The sequence below is a fragment of the Myotis davidii genome, unplaced genomic scaffold (genome assembly GCF_000327345.1).
Source record: "Myotis davidii unplaced genomic scaffold, ASM32734v1 scaffold512, whole genome shotgun sequence".
NCBI lineage: Eukaryota > Metazoa > Chordata > Mammalia > Chiroptera > Vespertilionidae > Myotis > Myotis davidii.
In genome coordinates, this window is record NW_006284323.1 from 1,892,356 (window position 1) to 1,898,740 (window position 6,385).

Below are 6,385 nucleotides of genomic sequence, written 5' to 3' on the forward strand. Positions count from 1 at the left end.
TCTAGTGGGTCCACCCATAAAGGATTGAGTAGGTGAATATGCGAACTTCAAAAGCAAATTCACAAATAAGCATGCGGTCACATGGGTGGGAGAGATCTGTGCGTGCACCGGGGCCTTGACGTTAACGCCTCACGCTTCCTAACAGAGGAAATCTTAAAGGAACAGGAAACTCTGAATTGAGCCACACAGAAGTGATGTGACTGAGTCAACGAGGAGGCATTGCCTGAATGTGAGAAACAGGGAGATGAAGGAATCCCCTCTCAGGGAGAGAAGGCGCCTCTCTCTGGGGCAGCGGGCAGAGCGAGACTGTCCTAGACTCCGAGCAGCTGTGGTGGAGGAGGTCCTGGACAGCCTCCCCGGCAGGAGGGTCCCCAGGACCTGGTTTCCAGATGGAAGATGCTGAAGGACCAAGCACAGTGGTCATGACCCTGGCCCTTCACCTTCATCTTGTAGTGAGGAAGGTTGAGAGGGGGTGGCCCTGTAGGGTTAGAGACAGAAGATGGGGTTCAAGCTTTTGTGGGTGTCACGGGTTCCTGAGGGACAGCCATGGTGCCCGCGGTGGGGGTGGGGCTCCAGCAGTGATGGACAGGGCAGCCTAGCGGGTAAAGCACCATCGTCACGCTACCAGCGGGTATAGCTGCCGCTGTGACAGGAGATCCACACGCAAGCGCTACTTCATTACGTGTGATGATCTTGAGATGCAAACTCTAAGGCACTCTCGGTCCCCCATGACTCCGTTCAGCGCGACTGGGTCCCACGTGATGGCCAGACTCCTACACCGCCTCCCACGCTGGGTGGCCTGCCCAGAGCAGCGGTCCAGTCCTGGGGCAGACCCTTGGCGTCACCCGCAGGAGAGGAGCTCGACAGCGCTGCACCCTGCGGCCGCAGTTACTTGTCTGACAAGTTGCACGGGTCCTGGCCGGTGTGGAGTCGCTATTGAGTGGATGGGAAGCCATCAGCAGTGGAGGTGGAACACTCTATCTCCGCACGTTGATCGATCCCCGGTGAAGCAAACCGGGGCAGACGGGCAGGCACCTGCGCTGGCTTTATTGGCTGTAATGAGGATCATCTGGGCCAGAATTCGATCCGCTCCGGTCCAAGGTACACTGTGCAGAGCAGCACGGCCATAAAGCAGGAGCGTCTGAGAGTCGGAGGCTGATTAACAGCTCGTGGGGTTAATGTCAGGTTTAAGAGGGAGAAGGAGCCCTGACCGGTTTGGCTCAGTGGATAGAGCATCGGCCTGCAGACTGAGAGGTCCCAGGTTCGATTCCGGTCAAGGGCATGTACCTTGGCTGCGGGCACATCCCCAGTAGGCGGTGTGCAGGAGGCAGCTGATCAATGTTTCTCTCTCATCGATGTTTCTAACTCTCTATCCCTCTCCCTTCCTCTCTGTAAAAAATCAATGAAATATATATGTTTTTTAAAAAAGAGGGAGAAGGAGGTAAAGCAGGCAGGGGGCAGTGGCTGCCAAGGCTTTAGACGTGAACACAAAATAAAAAATAATAATAATAAAAATAGAACCCTAAGCCTCTTTTCAGGAACTACAAAAATAATTTACAGTGATTTTGTATGGTATAAGACAAAGTGAATTTGTTATCAGTGGAAGTATTTTTTTTTGATAAGTGTATCATTAAAAATGCAATAATTTATGCTATGATCAATTTTTAACATTGATTTTACTTTCTGGAGAAACACCGGTGTGCCTATGGGATTTTAAAATCAAGTCATCAGATAACTTACCTGTTGAAGGTCTGAAGATAAGTTTCAGTATTCTTATTTTTAGTATTATTCTCCTTGTTAGCGTCCTGTATTCCTTAACCAGTATTCCTTTTGCTTTCTGCTTTTAGCCAAGAGTCATTATGATTAAAAATTAGTCAACTCTCAAAACACTAGTGATCAAAAGTGGTTTAAGGATGAAGATGCTGAGCTAAGAGCAGGGGGCTTGACCCTGATGTTAGACAGAGAAGTCAGGCCAAAGCGCCTCCCCGGGAAGAAGGACACGGTAAGCCACGAGTCACAACGGAGATGCAACACTCACAAATACATCTGTGCTGATCAAGAGCCAGGCAAAGGTATTAAACTCCACAACGCGGAAAGAACAAATGATGCAGGCAGAAACACACGCAAGCACTGCGGATGTGCACTGGGAGGCGTGCTGTGTCCATGGGGAACCATTTGGCAAAGTGTTCAAATATTTCAGTCAGGTGCTGGTCTTCTCTGTATTGAGCTGTAAGCGTTCCTTATCGATTCTGAATGCAAGTCCTTCCTCAGATACATGCTGTGCAAGTATTTTCTTCCAGGCTGCGACTTGCCTTTCATTTCCTTAACAGCATCTTTCAAAGAGCAAATCCTTTTAATTTTGAGTAAGTCCAATTTTTCTGATTCCCACTTGAAGTATCTTCGCCTAATCTAAGGCCACAAAGAGTTTCTATTATATTTTCTTCCAGAGTTTTATAGCTTTAGCTCTTACATTTTGGAGTTTTGACACATTTCGAATTATTTTTTCAGCATGAATTTGGATATTTTCCTTTGTTTTCTCCCCTCTGAAACACGGGCAATTTTTACTGTCCTGAATTATACCCCCAGGAAGCTAATGTAAAAAAGCAAACACTCCTCAAGGTGTCAACATCACCAGGGTCCGTGTTCCCATTGTGAAGGTGGTGAACCGGTCAATGGAAGGTGGGTCTCTGACTGAAGTGGGTGGCCCCCCACATTCATATGTGTGGCTGTACTTGGAGATGAGGCCTTTATGGACATAATTAAGCTTAAATGAGGTCGTGAGCACAGGACCCTGATCTGATGGGGTCAGTGTCCTTATAAGGAGAGGAAGAGAGACACGAGCTCTCCCCTCTCTCTCCAAGTGCATGTAAGTCCTCCTGTGAGGACACAGAGAGAGGGCGAGGCAGGGAGAGAGCTGTTTCTAACCCCCAGGTGCAACTTTAAACAGAATCTCTGCTTCTCGAGCCCTCATCAATAAAGTCAGGCTGATCTGGCTTCATAAGCTTAGCAATTTACACTAGTTAGTGAGATCAATTTCTTGAAGTTAAGCTATGCAAAGCACATAGATGCCACATCTTGGCTGCCTGAGGTGCCCAGTAGGGGGCAGGTGAAGGTTGGAGAATTCTGTTCCTGTGTTGACCAGCAGAGGGCACTAGAGGAAAGGCAGCTGAGTGAGCATCCTTGGCCCTGGGAGGCTCTTTCTGATGGAAACACCTCAGATTCATTAGCCGTGTGTCCAAATGGGACAAATAGAAGGGTCCTTCCTTCCCCGAAGTCACGTTCTTGATTGTGTGAATTAAGATTGAACATGTTAAGTGTGGAGCTCCCTTTGGGTCACAGGAAAATAAATCTGGAAGCTGTCACTCACGAGCCCTGTGGAAACCTGGTCGCCCAGCCCTGCAGCCAGGGCACCAGCACATCTGTGTCTGAGCTGCCAGGGAGGGCTGGCTGAGCGGGAGCTGGGATCAGACCCTTTCGGGGTCCATGGGATGGAGGCGACTCCTCTGTTCCCAACCCCTCAGGTGGCAGGGAAGCTGAGGAAACCCGCAGGGGTGTGCTGGGACCTCCCACCACGTCCCACAGATGCTGACAGGCCTTCGGGGAGGGGCAGAGGCCATGAGCAGGGAAGGGAACACCGCCAGCCGCCAGCCGGGCAGACCCCCAGGGCTTTCCCGATGAGGGGGCAGCCTCGGCAGCCCAGCCTGTGATGGGACCACTGCCCACTGGACCACGGCGTTCGCCAGGGCCACAGAAGAACCCGGGAGGGGACTTGGCAGGGATGGGCCTCCTGCACGAGGAGGTGGGCTCCTGGAGGGGCTGATGGGCACTGAGTACATGGGACCACATTGGCATCCTGATTAATGGGGCCTGGCCTATTGGGAAGTGGTGTGTTAATGATAATAATGACTAGCATTATGTTCTCATTAAGCAGTCGCTATGTGCCCCACACTGTTCTAAGCTCGTCTCATGAATTAACTCATGAATCCTGTCAAAAGCCTGTAGGGAGAGGGGCTATTAACACCCTCAAAAGCCTGTAGGGAGAGGGGCTATTAACACCCTCGCTTGCACATAAGTAAAACGAGGCACAGAACATCTAAGTAACTTGCCCAAGGCTCGGAAGTGACTTCGGTCCAGAAACCATGATCAGCATAAGTGCAATGCGCCTCTTTTAAAGACCCGATACAAATAGTATTGCTACATGTTGTAGCGCCCAGACTCCGTGGGGCTCCATGGAGGTGCACATGAGGCTGTGGCCTTTCCTCCTCCTCCTCTAGGCAAAGGGGTGTCTCCCTGAACCCTGAAGCAACAGCCGGGGTATCTATGCGTATGCACCACATAGAATGAATATTTGCTCCCGGCAATGAGCACACCGGCGCCCCTCACTACTCACGGGCTCCCTGTTCGCAAATTTGCCTGCTCGCTAAAATGTGTTTGCAACTCCAAAGTCAACACTCCCGGTGCGTGAGGTCACCGGCTGATGCGCGATGCGCAGAGCAGTGAAACTCGGGGTCCAGCAGGGTCGTCCCGTGAGGCCCAACAAGGTGACCTTCTGCCTTCCTGTTTCCACTCTGACTGTAAGCGCGTGTCTTTTCACGGCCTGTGTAGCATCTCCTTTCTGGCATTTTGTGCTTTTCGGTGGTGATTTTGCTATGTGAGTGGTCCCCAAGCTCGGGGGGCAAGGGCTGGCTCATGTCCCAAGGGCAAGGAGGCTGTGGTGTTTCTTAGAGAGAAAGCAGGTGCTAGACCAGCTTCCTCGGGAGTGAGCTGTGGTTGCAGACGGCTGTGAGCACAATGCTAGTGAGTCAACAATATAAAGGGTGTCCCAAAATTCACGCAAGAAGTAATTTTGATAGAAAACACAGGTTTATAATTAAAATTGTAAATTTTTCATTGATTCATAAAGTGTACAGTTTAGGGTTATGTATGGAATAGCATATAAGGTAAATGGCCTCCACGGCTTTGCTGGCACATACGCATGATCTGGGCGGCCAATTCTCATCACCAAAACGGGAAATTAAACGACCAGGAAATGACTCATGCAGTAATTGAGTTGTTTTTCGGGCTGTATGGCATGTGGCACCGTCTTGTTGACACCACATGGATTATCATGTCTCGATAGCGAGCACCATAAACTGTTATTGCCTGAGCAGCCGCATTTTCAAAGAAGAATGATCCGATGATGACACCAGCCCAAAATCCACACCAAACAGTGACACGTTGTGGATGCATTTGTTTCTCAACAATCACTCATGGATTTTCTGAACCCCAAATGTGACAATTTTGTCGATTAACCAAGCCATCAAGATGAAAATGAGCCTCATCAAAATTCAGCCACATTTATGCAAAATGGTGATGGAAAATTTCAACAAAAGAGTAAGTATGTGCCAGCAAAGCCATGGAGGCCATTTACCCGATATGCTATTCCATACATAACTCTATACTGTATACTGTATGAATCAATAACAAATTTACAATTTTTAATTGTAAACCTGTGTTTTCTATCAAAATTACTTCTTGCGTGAATTTTGGGACACCCTTTACATTAAATTACTGCGAACAGAAGCACACGCCAAGCAGCGTCACGTATTGATCAGTGGATGGAATTGGTCAAGACGCTCTTGGGAACCTGGCCCATGTTTCCCCCATCCCAGTGGTTCAGTATTTACTAATTCAGTGCCGATGACTTCCTAGGACATAACCACCTTGAAAAATGAGAGCCAGTTACATATATTCAAGGTACAGTGAGTGTGCAGTGAGTGTGCAGTGGGCGTGCAGTGGGTGTGCAGTGGGTGTGTAGTGAGTGTGCAGTGACTATGCAGTGGGTGTGCAATGGGTATGCAGTTAATGTGTAGTGAGTGTGCAGTGGGTGTGCAGTGACTATGCAGTGGCTGTGCAGTGGCTGTGCAGTGGGAGTGCAGTGGGTGTAATGAGCAAGTGCACAGCCTGAAGGACCCACCCGCACCTGGACGCAGTCACGCTGCCCTGACCCTGTGTGGAAAGGGCTTGGATATACGGACACAGGGTGGCCCTGCTTAGTGTCTGGACAAGAGGACAGGCAGACTCCTCTGCCCAGGCACTCCTGGAAGGTGTTCCATCGAGTGGGGCCAGTAGGCACCGGCAGCTCACATACATTACTTTTCATTCCCACCACCACCGGCGAGGGGTGTAAGCATGACCCACGCTTTACAAACAGGACTCCTGGAAACCTGAGAGCTAAGAGACGCGCCCGACACCACACACCTGGGACACAGCCCACACGTGCACTGTGGTGTCCACTGTGCCAGGCCGGTCCCCTCTCCTGTGATTGCTTCTCAAACACCTTCATCACCTGAACCAGCCAGCAAGGGCCTGCGTGAACCTCAGGAGCCAGGAGACCAGGGAGTGT